At 36.1% G+C, this 19,558-nt stretch overlaps 1 protein-coding gene across 2 annotated transcripts in view; it reads right to left on the bottom strand.

The window, feature by feature from the left end:
• The window catches only part of SYT1 (synaptotagmin 1), a 252,325-nt gene extending 248,806 nt beyond the window's left edge, over positions 1–3,519 (bottom strand). For both annotated transcript variants that reach the window (XM_039704184.1, XM_039704186.1), the window contains exon 1: positions 3,432–3,519. The gene's annotated coding sequence lies outside the window, so the exon portion shown is untranslated. The remainder of the gene's footprint in view (positions 1–3,431) is intronic.
• Positions 3,520–19,558: the final 16,039 nt, after the last annotated feature.

The following is a 19,558-nucleotide window of genomic DNA, read 5'->3' as shown; positions in this document are numbered from 1 at the left end:
TGTGCCTGATGCACCCCAGGACAGGGCTGCCTCTCCTGGCTGCGAGGGCACTGCTGACTCTGCTCTGTTGCCATTGACCAGGATCCCTCAGGCCCCTTTCCATGGCTCTGCTCTCCAGCATCTCATTCCCCAGTCTGTCCTTACATCCAGGGTTGCCCCATCCCAGGTACAGAATCCAGCACTTGCTCTTGTTAAACTTCATATAGTTGGTGATTGGTTAAGGTGTCTCTGTAGGGCCTCTCTGCTCTGACAGCTCCTCCCAACTTAATGTTGTCAGTATTCCTTTGTGTCCAAGTCATTAACTCTCACTGCCCTGTCAATTCAAAACCATTCTGAATTTTCCCAACTTCTTGGCTTTGTCCTGTGGGGCTGTCCTGTCCAGTTGAAAGCCATAATTCTCTTCCCAGATATGGTGTGCATACTTTTCCCATAAAACTATTATTTTCCCACGTAGTTTTAGTTTTTTTTTTTCCTGCCAGAAAGGAAAGAAAAGGCATGCTCCCCCCACCACACAAACATATGCAGGAGAATGAGCATCTGGTTTCTGACCATTACTGATGCTGAGATTGACTGGGATGAACAGCAAGGGCTCCCAGTACCACCTCTGGCTCAGGGAGCCAACTGTTTGATTGTTCTCATGTTGTTCAACAGCTTATGTATAATTGCTGCTGGCTTCAACTGTAACACAGTAAGTGCAGCACTGTAGGAAGAAAGAGGCCTGTTTCTGCACCAGCAGTTTTATTCTCTTTCTTTCAGGAAGAGTAAGATCTGAACTTGACTGTATTGCTTTGCGAAATTTTCTTTTCCCCACAGAAGTCTTTGTTGCATCTGATTCAATCTGAATCGTCCAAGCCCATAAATCTCACTGCAGCCTATGTTTCCAGTATAAAATAGATGAATTTACTTTCAGCTAAGGAGATTATAAAAACCTTAATTTCAACACATTGATTAACGTAATTTTTGCATTTATTGTTCTCCCTATTTTTAATGGCTGCACATACCACAGATCTATGTAACATTCCATTTTCCCTACTGCTTAATGGTTTACCTTTCAGATGGCAATGATTAAAGGAGGCAAGATGTATCCATCTACAGCCTAGGGATTTTAATTTATCAGTGAAAAGTTGAGTCTCAAAAGTGAAATTAAGTGAAGAGTTAGTTCAGAAAAAAGGAGGTAAAAACCATAGTAACAGGAAATTTAAAAAATATTTTTATTTTTAGAAAGAGCTTTACAGTCTATCAACCTTTGTTTGCCTATAATTTTAGTGTTCATTGCAACAATACCTTAGTTCTTCTTTCTTGCACAGTCCCAGGATTCCAGGGCTCCTTGTTTTTCACAAAAAGCTAGAAACTAAACACTTCTAGGGCAGGAAAATGGGAAAGAACTCATGAGAGTTTTGCTATCAACTAGCATGCTATCTTGAATTTAAATAGGTCAGACCATTGAGACTGGTTGGTCTGGGGCCTCCTGATTCTGGATCTGTACTATTTACAGTCTTTGTGCTCAGTGGATATTCCCTCAGCTGGCCTGAGCACTATTCTGCCTTTTTAGAATGTTCAAAGCAACTACACTGGAAGTAATAGTTCCTGTGAGAGGAGAACTGCTTTCATCCCTGTTACTATCAAGCAATAAATACCTCCAAAGCAAAAAATACCAAAATCTACACACCGTAAACATTTCTAAATGAAAAGTAGTATTAAAGAGAAATTGCATCTAAAACACTTAAAGGACTATTTTTGCCAGTATAATGGTGTTTTTAAGTAGGAAGACTCCTTTTAACACTTAAAAACTTCCAATTTTTTTCTATTTCACTAATCACTTTCTAATACTCAAAAAGTCTCATAAGGCATTTCCTACTAACTTTGCTTATTACAGTAACCCCTTCAACCCATTTTGTAGTATATTGTACAGACATCAGCACATCAGAGGACCTACCAAACAAATTCTCTGACTCAGGTGACAAATTAGAAGCATTTCTAGTTCAGATTTGTGCATCAAGATTTCAGCAGGTTTTGCAGAAATCTTAGGTTAGTGGTATAGATTTTTTAAAAAATTCTCCTAGATTCATTCATATTCCTTTTTTTGCTTTAGTTTGCTTTTCCACTTCATATTTACCTTACAGACAACTTTATTCTATTTCACATTCCTGAGAATCTCATTGTAGCTCACAGGTCTATGTGGATCATCTCTTTAGCAGCAATACTCTTCAGGGCACAAGACAGTCAAATGTGCATGCAAGTCCTTGAAGCTACTGTTCAAATGGAAATTCAACTTTCAAATCCCAAAACATTTGCTTTCATTTAAATTAGTCTGAGTTATAACATTGGTGACTTACTCCCAGACACATTCATAAGACAGTATTTCATATTCTCAGAAGAAACTGCCTGTAACTGAGATATGCAAGATAGTGAACAGAGATGGAAATTAATTTTATCACTGCGATGAACACACTACTACTTCAATCAAAATTTATTTTCAAGTTTTGGTGGAACAGGAACAGATTCAGGGGAATTAGAAGATTAAATATTTTTGATAGAATTATAGAATATGCTGAATTGGAAGGGACCCATCAGAATCATTAAGTCTAACTCCTGTCTTTTAAAAATGAAGAGTCTTTTTACCAATGTGAGTACCTTGCAGGAAATAAAGACTTCTATATTAAATATATTTATATCTGAATGTTAATATGCTGTTAATACAATTGTGACATGAATTTAATTTTTGGCTTCTAAAATCAGAAAAGGGTCTAGAATGCAAGCCTGATACTATAATCACACCTCCTAATTTCATTGTGCTGTCTACCTCACTGATATTGAATTTTATGAAATGACTACAGAAGCAATGGGACTGCCTGGTGGAGACTGAGTTGTACAAGCATTAACTCAAATGGAACTCATCAGCTAAAAAGGCACAGCAGATATTTTATCTGCAACCCGAAAAAGGACAGTACCTTTCTGTATGCAGCTACATTGCATAAGACACTCAAAGGCAAAAATTTAAGGATACACACTACTGAATGTACTAATCAAAGACAAACTCTACCCAGAACTGATCTGTTTAGTGGTGCACAATGGCAGATGCCACAGCATATTTTTTTGTGATGCAAGGCTGCTCAAGATCATCTATGGATAATGAACCATGACAGCTTGGGATTTGATAGAACACAAATTGATGGTGAGAGAAGGCAAAGAATACAACTAGTATCTCAACAAGAAATGCAAATCCACGGGATTTTTTAAATCTTTAATGTCAGAATGAAACATCATGTATTACCACAAAATTACGTGTTCATTAATCTAACCAACTTTGCAACAGAAAAAGTGATTTCTAAAATTTCTTTACTATCTCAATTTTAATACTTGGAGAGTGCCATGGATTAAAGCATTTAATAGGTTATAGACGGTAACAGAATCTCGTTTGTTTGAAATACCTTATATGATTGGCATCAATGCAGGGTTCACAGGGAAATCTTGAATGAAGGTTCTTCTTCACAGTTCAGAAAATTATTCCTTTTCTCCCTTTAAAAGAAAGACATTCAATGTAAACACTTGCCAATACCTATAGTGCTGTATTTTCCATTTTTGCCCATGAACAACTGCTGCTTAAAAACTCTTTTAAATGTACTTCGTTACTTCACTGCCCTTCAGCTTGTTATCATGATATTTAATCAGACTGTTAAGAGACACAAAAGGAAAAGGAAAATATGTCAACAAAATTTCTTCATCATGGACTGATTTGGACTGTTTTCTTAGTGCGCTCCAATATTACATATTTCTGTAGATTTCAGCAGTGAGCCAAATAAAGTGCACATCATGTCTTTCTACGGCTGTAACCCACAAGATGTCTTAACTCAGCATGCTCAGTGAATTCACATGACACCGGAAAGACATGGATTTACACTTGAACATTTTTTAACTTCTGTACACAAAAAGACAATTTCAGAACAGTTTGGACTAAGGGGAAAAAGTGACATCAGTCAATTCAATCTTAGACTCAAAACAATTTCCTATAACTATTCTGATTATACCAGATTTTTTTTTCCTTCTCTGCTCTTCTATTTTCCTTCTACAGTAGCTCATATTCTGGAAAATTAAAGGAATTCACATGACTTTTCCCCCACAGCTATAACTAGAAGCTCCAGTTAAGACTGAATGCTCACTGTGCTGGAAGTTGTTTGAACAAGACTGTTAGACATCTTTAAGATTTTTATAAACCAAATCCCTAAGACAGTAAAGAATAGGAGTAAAGCTATATCAATACATTTGTTCTACAGATGAAAGCTAAGGTATACAAATATTAAAGTGAAAGTCACACAAGTCTGTTTCAAGGATCCTTAAATGCTTTGAATCCTTGCCTAGTGCCTGAATCACACCCCATAAAGCCTGTCCCCAGTCCCCATATCTTATACGTAGTACTTTCTCCTAAGGAAAATATTCAGAAGTGCTATCAGTATTTAATTTTGTTGGACTTGGCAATATTTAAAACTATAACATTACAAATAAAGATTTTTTAAAAACAACAAAAGCACTGAATTAAATAAAAAATTAATCACAACAGTTTTAAATACTTAGGAAACATTCATTTTTCATTAGTTAAGTACTAAGAAATCAATACTGAAAAAAATGATGGAATTTTCTGTAAATGTATATACCTATTATTTGCCTTCTAATTTTTAGGGAATAAAGTCCATATTTGCTGATATTGCGCATTGCATTGAATTTAGAGTCACCAAGGTCTGGGGATACAAGAATTTACAGCTCCACATAATAAGTCTTTTCTATCAGAAAAGGAAAGAAAGACTAAAGCCTTTGAATTACTCCAGGACCTAGGGTTTTAATGAAATAACTATCAGGAAAAGCTGTTTAAAAATGTTCTGACTTTCACAGTCAACAATTATTTTGTAGCTTGTGGCTGTCTGGATAGAATATCTTTATTTATCAAAACAACAAAGTGAAATTAAACTCATTAGATGCAAACCACAACATTAATAAAAAAACATCACTGCAATGTCAAGCACTCGAAATTTAATTCAGTCTATTTCTGAGGCTTTATGAAAGTCTCTGAGTCACAATTTTTTTGTGGGGAGCTATGCTTATTCAGTGCCTAGGTTATTTTTTCAAGGAATTTAAGGGGTTTACCCTTCTTATTCATGAATGCTCTAGAATTCATATACCTTATGGAGCAGATTCTTAAAATAAAATAATTATTTTTGTGATGAAATTTCTTTAAGATAAAAAAATCCACTAACATCATACACCAAATAATAGATTTTTATTTCCTCTCCACATCTTTTTTTTTCCTCCTCTCAATTAAGCATGTAGCATATCTTGCATGTTCCTACATATCCAAGACAACTCCCACTGAATTCCATTTTCCTGCCTTCCTGGCTCATTTCTCAACCATTCCCAGTTCTCTCAAACTAGGATTACTGGCTGATACTACTGGCAGTTATGTTGGCAGCTCTGCATCTGCTGTCCAGATATCCAATTCCTTATTAAATCTGTCTTCTCTAGAGCTCCCTGCCAACTTTGACTCTTTTTATCTAGTCAGTCCCAGTTTCCCATTCCGTGTCCAATTTTTATGCCCTTTCTCATTATCCAGCTTGACTATTAATCCACTGCCTTTGCCCATCAAGCCTCAGCCATTCCCTTCTCAGCTCAAGGCTGACCAGTTTTCTGGTACTCTTCTGCCCACTGAGTCCTGACAAAGTTCTGTCTGGGATAACACACGGGGAATACCAAAAGCCATCACAGCAAACTCTTTTTAGATCTTTTTCATTTTGCAACAAAATGTCCATTGGGTGATAGGGATGCTAGAGTTTATCACAGTCGGCCTCTGGAGTTTTGAGAAGCCAGAGCACGCTTAGCAAAGACTGCAAATAGAGATTTTTCATCTTTGTTTTATTAACAGATCCCTCTTCCCTCTGTGAATTCTGTTACTTTTCACAAGGCTTATGATTTTGCTAATTCTAGTGAATATTCACAGGCATGGCCACAAACACATTCTGTCAGAACTGGCAATCTTACTGCTAGGCAGAAGACCTAAATCTGCCAAAAAGGAAACTTTCAAATATGACATGTAGTTTTGTGCTGAGATCTTAACTGTGTTGAACAATGCTACTTAGATGCAAATATTTCTAAGGGGACAAGAGTTCACATTTGGGAGTCAGGAAAAGACAGATAAATCTATAGAGTAAGTTTTAGTACGTTTTAATACAGGTAACAATGAAGCATGAACCATGTTTCAACAAGAATTTTTAGGTTTTCTTAGAGATTTAAAACTTCTTTTTACAAATCTCTTAGGGAGCAGAATGAATCTCTCTCACTTATTGGATGAACAGTGCATAGTACTTTGCATAATGAAATTAAGCAGCCTGAAGTACATGTGAACATGACTAATGAGACCAAATGCAGCAGGAAAACCAAGCAGATGGCTTGAGTGAACTGGAACAGAGTAGCAGGGAGAGATCTGAATGTTTTGGGGTTTTGGAGGATACATACAGAAACACAAATATAATTTTTGCATTTCTGTATAACAGTGCATCTGTCAGCACTCTGGTGGTCTACAGACCACAAGTGAGAGCTTGCCAGAACACTAATACTGTGTGTGGAAAACCTCTATGTGTCATCTGTGGAGATACAAAATGCAAACAAAATGGAAGCTGGGTGTTGGAGTTGTTTGTTTTGCTGTGCCTTGCTTTTTTTAATTGCATAAAAAGATACTTAAGGTAGTGGTATATTTTTAATGAACTAGTTCTTCATCAACAGCCTGGTTCTCAAGACACCTCCTTAGTAGTATGAACATCTGGGGGGAAATGCAGTAAGAGAGAAAGGAGGCAGCAGGTATTAAAAATAAAAAAATGATGGGAAAAGGCTTTCTTATCAAGAAAGGTCAATGACCAACTTATAAAGGATGCTACTAGAAATACTGTAAGATGAAGATACATTCAGTTTACTCTCATTGCTTTCTGGGAAAAAAAAACACCACCCAAATCTGTCCACAGAAAAGATTAACTGTTCATTTATGTAAAAAGAGCACAATGAGGGTTAGCAGAAAACCTCACCTTGAGTGGGATTCAGGTGAAGGTACAGCTCTGCTCTGCATGAAAGACATTCTGACACTGGCTATTTACATCTGCAAACTTAAGAGCTTGCCTGCAGTTATGCTATAAAGAACAAGCAGATTCAGAGAGAAAAAGTATAAAATTGAGCAAATTTACAATGTCATCCTGCTGCCATCTCTACCACAAATGACTGGGATAAAATGCCTTTGGATGTGTATTTTCTGACTGAGATTTTTTTTCATTAGAAAACTTTGTGATGTTTTGAAAGGAAGCACAGACATTACCTCAGATTGCAACATAAATGTATCTTGTCAACAAAATAATTATAATCAATGTTCAGAAGAAAACTATTGAATTGATTTTTCTCCTCCTGTCAATAAGTATAGTAGTCTGCTTCACTGATGATGACAATGCTACGGCTGTAGCCCATCTACCACATATTTGACTATTACATGCTCCTAATAGTGCTCATAACACAATTTACTAGTGCAAAATACTTATATTACCAGCACAAATTGCTGAGGTACAAAAGTCACACATTCTTTAACCCCTTCAGTTAGTTAAAAAAATGTATCTTTGTGTGCACTGGTCTCTGTTTTTTAAAAGTTCAGAATATTCTGAAACATTACAAAAGTCACACATTCTTTAACCCCTTCAGTTAGTTAAAAAAAAAAAAGTATCTTTGTGTGCACTGGTCTCTCTTTTTTAAAAGTTCAGAATATTTTGAAACATAAAAGAGACTGGATAATTCCATTGAGCATCATTATTCAGGCAAGAAAATAAAAAAGGAGCAAAACTCATAAAACCGCAAACTTCTTTTAGTTCTGGAGGACAGTAGTAGTATCTCCTGGTTTTTTGGTTGTTTTTGTTGGGGTTTTTTTGTTTTGTTTTGTTTTTTTTTCTTTTCCAGGGACTTCTGATGGTATTTTTTATCTTCTGAGAGACAAAGGACTCAAACCCTACCTTTGTATCATTTTAGGTTTGGCATAATATTATATGTAGGATAACCACCAACTTTAAAGGAAGCTGGTAGGAGCAAAGTGCAAAACAAACGGAAAAAAGTGGTTCTCTGCCTAAGAGGTGGAAGATCTATGAAACTGCCAGAAAAATATTAGGGGGTACAAGAAAATTTTAAAAAGCTGAATGGAGAAACTTAACATGAATTTCGAAAAGAGATTCATTGAGACCAGGTGATATTACACCAGGTTTAGGAAATCCCTTGAGCTGAAAACAGTTGGATGCTGGGAATTTTCTAGAGATCTGGGATGTACTCTCACTTTATTCTTCTTTATTCTTCTCTTCACTGGAAATCTGCTACGGCTTATTTGTGATAAGATGCTTAACACTGTAGATCCAAGGCTAAGACAATCCCTGGTCTGAATTTTTGGAACCATTCTTCTATTTCAATGAGATACTATGAATTTGTTTATACTTCTGCCTAATCAAAGGTAAGGAAATGGATGCCTTCATATTCCAGGAATTAGTCAAACCACTGCATGACACATCTGCATCACCCACTGGTCCTCAGTACTGTGAGACCACTTGTACTGAACATATTTGTATGGCTTAAACTGGATATATCCATGATCATAATTTCATTAGTAGTGGTTCCTGTTATTCAGAATAGTGAAGGAGAAAAATGAAAAGAAATTAGTAATAATAATAAATGTTAGATCAATTTTCTTTCCTTACATGACATGGACAAGTGTAAGGCAGACAAGTGCAAACACAGAATCCAACAGGATGGTCTAAAACCTAGTAGGAATTTTTATTCATTTTATCTGGTAAAGCAAGTGCAGAAAAAGTGACTACAGTACAGAGTCACGTGAACATACAGCTGAAGAGCTGTCTGATCTGGTAACTGCAACTTGCAACTGTTTTCTTTCCCTGTGTATTGTTTTAGGGATCCATGTGGTACCACACAGCTAGACATTCATAAAAAAATTACCTTGGTGACATGTGGCCAACATCTTTGAGTTGTCAACTTTCAAAAAAATGCACCTGTCTCACGTCAGTATGCAAGCTTATACGTGTTTTCTGGTCTCTCTTGTCTCAGTAGGATATTTTTTTACCTTCCTCTTGCGGATATTTTTTCCAAAAGAATTTGGACTGAAATGTTTTTTTATCTATAAAAATTATACAGAATTAGTGAAGGTAATTCTGGTCAACTTCTCTGCTTCCCAATCAAAACCAGCACACAAAACATATAGGCAAATACACACTTTGGTCTGCACTTAAATGACAAGAAGACAAAAAGATAATTTCTACTAGCACCCTACTTTACTAGTGCCCATTTGAAATTCTGGGTAAATATCACACTCCTGCTTCCACTTCACTTATGTATGATGTTACTTAGTAACATCCTTTCTGCTTTTGCTTCACTGATCATTAATTTTTTTACTATAGCAAAAGCAGACAGCAACAGACACCTTGCTTTGCTGTAAACATTTTTCTTCCACATGAATGCTGAATGCTGAAGCATGCAATTAAAAGTAAGAATCAATAGTTCACTACAGAGCAAAAAAATCACATTTCCTTATACTGTGCCAACTCCTAACCTCAAACTCTCATTCTGACCTCTCGTACCACACTAAATTCATGATCTCTAATTCCACGCTGATCAATTTATTTACTTGCCACTAAAGAACAATCTCTAGCTTAAACTATCAACATAACCTTTAATTTATGAAAGACATCAAACAAAATAACTCATACAGAACTCTCCGCCGAACGAACAATTGGGTTTTTTTCATGCCACAAGTGAAAATAACTTAAAGACATACAATTAACAAGTTGACAAGAAAGGGCAAGTTTTTGATGTTCTGTCTTCCAGATCTACGGACTTGCTCAACTAGCAATTATTAAAGTCAACTAACGTGACCACTGACAATTGAAGATGACAACTTGTAAAGCCAGATTAAGAGTTTAATGTTATTTGCCAGCATCAAGCTGATGTACAGTATGCTCCTCTGAATCTACAAAACTCAGTATGTCCTTTTTAAGATCACAAAACATTGTTCACAAAGCTCTGGTAATAAAAGCTCACCGTTTACCAAAATCCTGTAGATTACCTCCAGTTCAACTCTCCTCAAAACAAGTTCATCAGCCAATAAGGTTGGAAAGAAGCATTTTCCTCTACAAATAGCTTTGATGAGTTGAGTTGACATTTTTCTCACATACACAAAGAAAAAAAAAAATCAAAATCCACTTGCCAAGCATTGTTTCCCAACTGCAACATTTAAAGGAAGATTGCCATTTCCTCTGGCAAAGACTTATGAACATAAAAAAAATAAATCTGTAGTCATAAAATCAGGGAAAAAAAAAACCCAAACAAATTGTAAATCTCTAACAGCATGAACTTATCACATACACCCAAGCAGAGCACCCTTGCAACTAGGGATCAGATAAAGATTTTAATTAGCTCCCTTGAAAATTGTTGTTTGCATTTAGAACAAATGACAGGTTCATCATCACCTCTTTATCATCCACTTTCCAGGAAGCTTCTTTGTCAGAATCTACACCCAAACCATGAATAGGTGCACACATAAAGCAGTAGTTATGGTAAATTACAACAATGTATCATTTAGAAGTGGGAACCCTTAGTATTTTAGGCTTGGGCAACACAGCTTAGGTGGCAAGTTTTTAGTTGCACCAATTTGGAAACAGGAAAACATGGGAACACTGCATCCAACTCACAACGGTGAAACCAGGTTTGCATCAAGAATGATATAAATTACAACACACATGAGATTTTGTAATTAGTTCAGGCAATCAAGTGCATAGCACAGTTAATTCTGCCTTGGTAAAAGAAAGAGTGCCAGGCCCACATATTTTTCAATCTGCATCTTCTATTGTTAACTTTCACACATATTATATGCATATAGATTTATGAACAAAAATGTATTCATAACAAATCCATCATTCCAGAATAACCAGGCTGTAGTAAAGGTAGCATTTTAAATAATTTTCATTTGTCTTTGAAGTACTACCTTCTGAACTATAAGGAAGTACCTGCCACTTAAAAGGAGAGGAAACTGGCCTGTAGTGCCTCTTTGAAGGTGTAGGTGAATCACAGTTTTATAGTCTTTTAGTTTGCACCTTAACAAGATGTTCTGAAAAGCAGAGTATGATAGATACTAATATTTCTCTCAAGACTCAAACTAGAAAGTATTGGTTGATTGCTTGAGTACCAAGATTAAGTTTTTACTTACTGAGATAGTCCCCAGGTGATAAGCAAAATGTCATGACCAATGGCTCAACCAGTCTTTAAGCCATTACTTCAAAAATACTACTGAAAAACCCCAAAACATTGTTATAGGCAGATGAAAAGCCTTTTTAGTTTTCTACAGTTTTCCCGAGGTTTGTTAATATTAGATGATCAGGCTTAAAAGGTGTGAAGTAATGTATCAAAAAATCAACTGCTTACTGAGAACCTCCAACAGAATACTAAGTGATACAGATAATTTTACTTACTAGAAAAGCAATAACACAATGACATAAAAATGTCCAAACCCCCAAAATGGCCATTGGAATAATCAGTTTCTATAACACATTTGTATTAATATTACTTTTTTCTTTTGTTTTCAATTTTTCAATCAAGTATTTTTTTAAACTACAGATAAACTGACACTACTGCTCCATTTCTAGCTGGCAGCTTTCTGACTATCTCTGAATAGTAGGATTCAGAAGGACACGTAAATTTCAGATACTATGGTAGGTTGTCCCTGGCCAAAAACAAAGTTCCCACCAGCCACCCATTCATACTACTGCCAAGCATGGAGGGGAGAATTTGAATGGCAGAAGCAAGAACAAACTCAAGGGTTGAGACAAAGCCAATTTAAAAAGTAAAGAGAAAAAACAGGGCAAAAAACCACAAGTGAAGCAAAGGCCCTCCTGCCAGCATCCCAGCCTCCAAGCAACAATTACTTTGGAAAGGCCAGCTTGCAGTTTTTATCACCAAGTGTGACATTCTAAGGCACAGAACACCCCTCTGGTCAATGTGGGTCACTTGCCCTGGCTGCGTTCCCTCCCAAGTTCTTGCACACCCATCCCCAGCCTAGTTGCTATGGGCAAAATTAGAAAAGGCCTTTTTGTGGTGTAGGTGCTGCTTGGCACTAGGTAAAAAGCTGGTGTGTTACCACCACGGCTTCAGTCACTAACCTAAATCAGCAGCGTGTGAGCTGCGATGAAGGAAGTTAGCTCCATCTGACCCAGACTCAGTACAGACACTCAGGCACAGCTCATGCCTCACATTACCCAGCATGATATCCAACTGCACACAGTGTCCTTCCCTCATTCTCTTTCTCTTACCATTTCCACCCTGGTTTCCAGGCACGCTGATGAACAAGCAACCAGGATATCCAAAAGCACTACTCATGCAGTCTAAATGCAACTACTGAGGACATAGTTCTCAAACCAGATGTCACCTCTTATGCCATCAGCCTCATTTCCATCTCCTTGTCGTTCCACTTTCCAAAGTACAGCACAAGAACAATTACTCAACATAATAAATAATAATAAACTTTATAAACACCTCATGTCCCTAACTGCATTATCCCCCTTTTCCCTTTTTTTTTCCTTTCTAATTTCTCTAATTCCTTTCCCTTAATTTACAGCCTGTCAAAGGCTGTCCAGTTCTTCACATTCCCGATGTATTTGACATCTCTCAGCTTCCTTGTACTTCATACATTCCTTTGATTTCCTTAAAAAATTCAACTAGCATTCACTCCACTAAAAAACTTCTTCATCATATTGTCTATTCATGTTTCCAAGTTGATGTTTTGTGCTTGAATGGGAATCATGCAGGTAAGAACTTAGTAGTGACCCTTACTGATAGAAATGCAACTTCTGAAGTTTGTGATCTATTTCAGTTTACTTCAGGAATATTTTAACATAGGAAACACAATATTGAGGCAAAACTTAATTTCCATGTTATATTGCATTGCATTCAAGAAAGCAGCAGTTTTCCTGACTTGCTGTCATGTTGTCAGTCCACATTGAACTGAAACAAATTGAAGAAGTAATTCATAATACGATATTATTCTCAGCAGTTCCACATGCTGTCCAGGCTATTTAAATAGTCTATAAATAATTGCTCAGAAAGGCACAACTGACAGTGTGCATAGACTGGTTGATGAATCATAAGGTATTTTAAGTAAAATTTTGCTTGATTAACTGTTTTGTTTTTAAACCACCCACACAGTATTGTTTGATGTATCAGGACAGATCAAACTGTTCTCACTCTTTACTGAAAACCAGACAAGCTTACACATGGTAAGTTCTATTGTATTATGGAACTGATGCCAAACAGAAGAGCTGTGTATTGTGTGATTCCAATTTTCTATTTCTTGGCCAAGTATTTAGCACCAAGTATTGTTATATATGAAACTAACCCAGACATGTCACACACTTATAGCTTTGTGTCATATGGAAGTAATTTTAGTTTTTGTCTCCTCATTTTCAAAATACATTTATTTGTCCTTCTGAAGTACAATTCCTCATTTGAATTTTTTTTTGTCAGCTGGCAACCAAACTGATTACATCTAGAGGATCTTCAGACAGAGGCATAAATGAACAAAGCCCACTGATTTGAGGCAAAGCATACCTGACTTCTGTCATTGTAAATGCTGCCAGTGCAGACCCTTCTTTGTTTAGACCAGCAGATGAGGTATTTGCATATCTAAAGATGCAGAAAAGCACCTAATAGAGATTATAAAAGCATCTAAATGAGTAAGCACCTTATTCCCAGCAACCTTCATGGGAGTCAAGCATCTATTATAATTAGTCATTTGAGTAAAACCTACCATGTTTAACTCTGGTTACCTCCAACACTTCCAGCACTTCTTAACAATATCCTTAATAATGTCAATCAGAAATCTCATTTTCCAAAAGGCAAACATCAAAATTTATCACTCAAAGCAATAAAGAAAAATTTAAACAAGGGTATGAAAAATGTATTAGCTCTATCTTTTGGAAACAAAAAAACCTAAACATCTTAGGTAACACAATCAGCTTCATTTCCAGGTTTTGCAACTGCAGTTATTCCTCCTGGCATGCATACAGTTTTAGATTATTACCTTTATACAATGTAATGCAGTATTATGTTCATGGTACAGCAAAGCTTTCCCTCACCTTCATGTGATTTCACTTTTTTACATGCTCTTAAGGAAGAGTTACAAATTCATTGCACAGATCACTTTCTGTAGACACAGTATTGTGTCAGTGCTGACTTAAAAAAACACTAATGAATTTGCTAAATACTCAGTCTCCCATGTACATTTGAAGAATTAAGGACCTAAATTAATTTTTTAACAGTTCCTCCAGTTTTTTGTGGGTTGATTTTTGGGTGAACAAGAGTGAGGAGAGAAATGTCTATTTCATTTTACATGTGTTTATTGGATCCCAGATCCGTCCCTTCCACATTTTTCCCAGATAATAAATACTCACTCTTTTTTCAGCTCAGTCCTGAGATTTAATTAAGATGGAGTCCTAGCGTGCTGGGTACTGTGCAAATATGCAGTTAAAAGAAAGAAAAACATTACAGCAACAAACTAAGGAGTTTAAACATATACTGACATTGGCATTGGAAAATCAGGACACAGTACACAGTTACTTTTAGTAAACTGCTACTTTAAAGTCCTTTTTCTGTTGGAAAAGCTACTGTAATGCCTGTCAAGGAGAAACACAGTAGTAAAAATGATGGAACAAAGAATGTAAGCTAAAAACTCCCACCTTAATGAAGGTATAAAGACAAAAATAAACAGACGAGAAAAAAATGTGCTTGTCCCTAACATTAGAAGAAGCTTAAGGCTGTAGAACATAGGAAGCTAACCACCAGTCTTCCAATAAGCACATAAAGCTTTCTTTATTACCTACTCAAAATGGTATTTTAAGAAATATTAATCGACACCTTGAAGTGCTGCTTCTGTAAGAGAAGCAGAAAAGAAAAATATTTCATATTTTGCTGTATACTATTTAGAATTTCTTTTAGTTTCTATTCTTTTATGTGCTACAGGAGCAGGCAAAGCTATATTCATTTGAAATGACACATCCAAACAACTCACCTCAGAGACTATTTAGGGCAAGCATGCCAGCACATCAAACAGAACAAGCTACAACAGAGAGATGCAAGGACAAGCTCTGCTACTATTTCAGGCTGTCTCTTGTGGAGAATTTAGGTGCCAGTTATGAAGATCATATAAATGTTTAATGTTTTGCACAATCACTATTGATTAATTATGACCTACATTAGCATTCGAAAATTCTCAGCAGTAAGACCCTGTAAGGCTGCAGACAGTCATTTCAGGTGAATTACTGGTGTGATCCTACAGAATGTCAGTAAATAAGGAGATCATCTCACCACAATAATTATCGAGGCGGTAGAAAAACAAACTAACAAAATGCACAGCAGTGACATGTTATCTAATCACAACGTTGTGTTTGCATAGAGCTTAGAAATGCATCCATCTGAAAATACCAAACCCTTCTATATGGCTATTCTAATCTGCATTATTAAACTCCTGAAAATAAGGATTTATATAAAGTAAGATACATCTGCAGTTTTGGATATACTTATAACAATCGCTATTTTGGCATAGATTTGTCTATTCTTTGAATAACATGCTCAGAAAAAAAAATAGTATAATGAGAATGTAACATCTCAGGGCAGGATGTTCCACCTTCATTTAAATAGCAGAGGACATGGATGTCCAGTGAGCTAGACTGGAGAGGAGGGCAGTATGCTGCCACGAAAGCTATTTGCAGCAGTTAATACTGGAAGCTTTCACAAATCCATGACTGGAACTGGAGTAAGCTTTACTCTGACTAACAAATTGCTGACAGCAATTAAAAATGACCCAATTATTTCTGGAAAAAATAGCTCTTTAAAACTTTAAGGTGAAATAGACAGATGTGAAGAGTAAAAAACCAAAATGATCATGTATGAAAATTCAACAGCAGTTTAGCTGAAAACAGAAAAATTGAATAACATTCTTTATTGTCTTTCAATGAAATAACAGAATAAAACAAGCTATTGTAATTGTTTTTTTAACAACAGGTTTTTCCACAAATAGCACTTGTGTTTTAATTACAGTGTTAAAGCTGAGTGAAGAGAATTTACTTTGTTGCATACTGTTTCTTTACAACCATTCTTAATATTACTCATTAAACTGGCATGCCATTGACATAAAAGTGCACCTCTATTCTACTCCTTTAAATCACTGAAACATCTGTATAATTCCTTAGCACCAACTTAACTACTGATGTAGCTGAAAATGTAGTCAGCTGAGCATCTTCATCCCTTTCAGCATAATCTAGTAATCTCAGTGTTTTGTGACAGTAGAGGCTTACGTAAGACTCCCATATAGACCAATAGAGCTATAACCCTTTCTATTACCATAACATGTTTTTTTAGTTTCTGTTATTGTTCCTCTGGGAACTTATTTGCTAGTGAAATGTTTCCCACCCATAAAACTTAACTAACCCTTAAAAGGAATCCTTTATAAATACTTAAAATTATGAGAACAACAAATCACTTACAGAGAATATATTCTGAAAGTAAGTTTTTCTAGTAACAGATTCTGCGACACAGCGTTATTTTTTGTTACAAATGAAACTTCTGAGGAAAAAACAAAAACCCAAAGCTTACATTTCCTAAGCACTATCAATGATGCAGATGCCACTAAAATTAAAAAAACCCCCGAATAGTGCTTCCTGACGTATTAAAGCAGTCAGCAGTAGTACTAGCCTGGCCAACCCCTATTCAGCATAAAGGCTGAATAAATTAGCTGCGTAATTCTGGCTATGATCAAAACTGACCTTATATTTATACTTTCAAATCTGTTTCCTGGGACTTCCACCCCCTTTCACTGTTATATTCATCTGCTGCCTCTTGTCTTAAACTGAACTCCTATGCCACTGCATCTTTGGTCATTATACACGCTAAACATCACAAATTACGGATCTGCATTTCTTGCCTAGGTGTTAGAGCAGCCCCCCAGCAGGAACTGCTGGGAGCTCCATGATATTCTCCAAGAAGCACAAGAGTTAAGCTTCTGTTTTAAAGGTTTCATCCAGCACAGCTCTGACACTTTTTCTGGGAGGAATGAGCTGGTACTTCAATGGGGATGAAGATGCACCATGACAGATTCCTTACAGCATGCAGTCCTGAACAAGCTAAGGACTCCTCTAAGCTACACAACAAGGTACCCAACAACAAGCCAGAAAAGTTTTGCAAGAGCTTGGCCACCTCTGTTCTACAACACATCCTGCTCTCCTGTAGTATGTGTGACTCAACAGAAATTTGGCAAATGTGGGCACACACACACATGCACAGCTTTCAGCCACACAAATACCCATGACCCTTCATGATCCCTTTCCTGGCCATGCAAATGTAATAATGCAACACTGTTCACCAAACTAAGAGAAAATAATTATAATAACAATAATAAAGAATTTGAAAAAAAAAAGCAAAAAAAAAAAAAAAGCAGGAAACCTCTAAAGAAACCCTATGATTTTTTTAAGGCAAGAAGTTCTGGATTTTGCTCCATATTATTACATTAATATACTGAAGATTTTTACACTATGATTACAGCACCTACTATCAAAATCCATAAAAAATGAGCTGGAAATTTTCTTAGTACCAAATTATAAAAATTAAAATAGTTTCTTTTGAAACACCAAGCTGAATCAGCTTAGTGGCCCAGTATCTGGCAATCAGTGCAACACGTTATGGAGTACCTTAATTATTCATAAGCCTGAAAGACATTATATTCCTTCCAAAAGGCAAAAAACCATCTCCCTGTAAATTATGTCCCACAGACAAAGGAGGTCAACAAAGTTAGAAGAAGTTACTCTAATGTTTGTGTTGGGTAAATAAATAAAAAGTAAATAATAATTACACTTTGATCTCTCAATTTTTTACTTTTCACCTATTTCACTTAACGCGAACATGTCTAGAACCATTCACTGTCACTGTGTGCTCCCAGATGAATAAATTATTATAATACATTAGTATACAGTCTTACTTTAAACTTCTATTTCACTGTATCACTGAAGCTGTGGTTGCCTCCAGTGAACACCTTTCTCCACATGGCTCAAAATCTTTTTCCTCTTCTTTTTCACGCCCCATCTCTCCCATTGTTTTGGTGGGTAATCGCAGTCACCCTTTTTCTCACAGCAGGAAACCAAGTTCTACCCCAGTAAAAGACCTAAGCCCCATGACCTCCTGGCTCTTGTACAGACAGTGCCTGCTCAGTGATGGCCTTCCTTATGGCTTTTTTCTTTTCCTCCTTCCTCCTTTTGCATTCATTTATGCTCTCTGTGTCCAACTACAAAGTTTTCACTCTAGAGTGCTTAATTTCATCCTTATTATTCTCAGACATTCAACTTGTCTGGGGAACAGTCTCCCAGCTACCACTGGACTGATATTTTCCATTTCCTCCTTTCAGTCTTCCAAAACTGTACTTAATCTGAACACTAAATTGACTTAACACATAAAAGAGAAGTTCATGTGTTCATCTAACACACTGTAATATGAAGTCTGACAACTATTCTTTAATTTTATTTGCACAGGATAGGCTAGACTAAAACCTGAGCAAATAAATTATGCTGCTCCTTCAAATATCTGCCTATGTAGATATTTGTATCCCTATGTATAAGGAGTGTATTGTAAGCAAAAAGTTAGTTCTAAGTTTTGTGTATGGAATTATGGATTGAGATCTAGAGGGCTCTGCTGTTTAATTCAAAGATGTTTTATTACTCAAAAATATTTTCTCTTCGTAAACAACTACACATATGCACATGGGCTGGGATTAGCAATAGATATGTCTGTACATAAGAACAAATGGTGAAGTATTTTTTACCTATATGAATAAAATACCAAGAAGAAAAATGAGAAATGTATCAAAAGGTAGTGAAGATGGTACATATTCAGGATTAGGGTGAAAATATTGAATGCAGGGATGAAGATGTATAACAAGAGTAAAAAATATAATTTATCAGTTAATTATAAAACTAGAAGAAAAGCTCGGGAAGATTGAGCTGAGGGTGACAGATCAATTTCCAGCCCAAAGTCTGAAAGAACAGGAAGAGGATATTTGAGGTAGCAGGATCATTATCTTGTCCTATAGATATAGATGAGAGTAAAATAGTGTAGGGCAGCAAAGTAGGAGAGAGGAGAAAGCAATTAGAGCATCAGATGGTTGGAAAGCTTTTCAAAAATGTGTATTTTTTAAAAGGAAGTTTTCAGAGTAGCTGTATTTAATTTAAAGACATGCAGGTCAAGGGAGGATGAGTAGTCAGATCACACTGTATCAATTCAGTAGCTATCTTCAAGGTTCTGGGGATTATTAGATACTGGAAATGTGGGAGACATCACATATCAGAAGTTCAGATAAGCATTTTTCATATCATGCAACGTGGGAAATCATTACTCAGTTAACATAAAATTAGGATTAATATCAGAAATATTAGGTCAGTAAGTAACTAAAGGGGAA

This window comes from Passer montanus, unplaced genomic scaffold (genome assembly GCF_014805655.1).
Source record: "Passer montanus isolate IOZ18808 unplaced genomic scaffold, ASM1480565v1 scaffold17, whole genome shotgun sequence".
In the NCBI taxonomy this organism is placed as follows: Eukaryota; Metazoa; Chordata; class Aves; order Passeriformes; family Passeridae; genus Passer; species Passer montanus.
The sequence above is the reverse complement of the archived record's forward strand: the minus strand, read 5'-3'. Positions and strand labels throughout refer to the sequence as shown.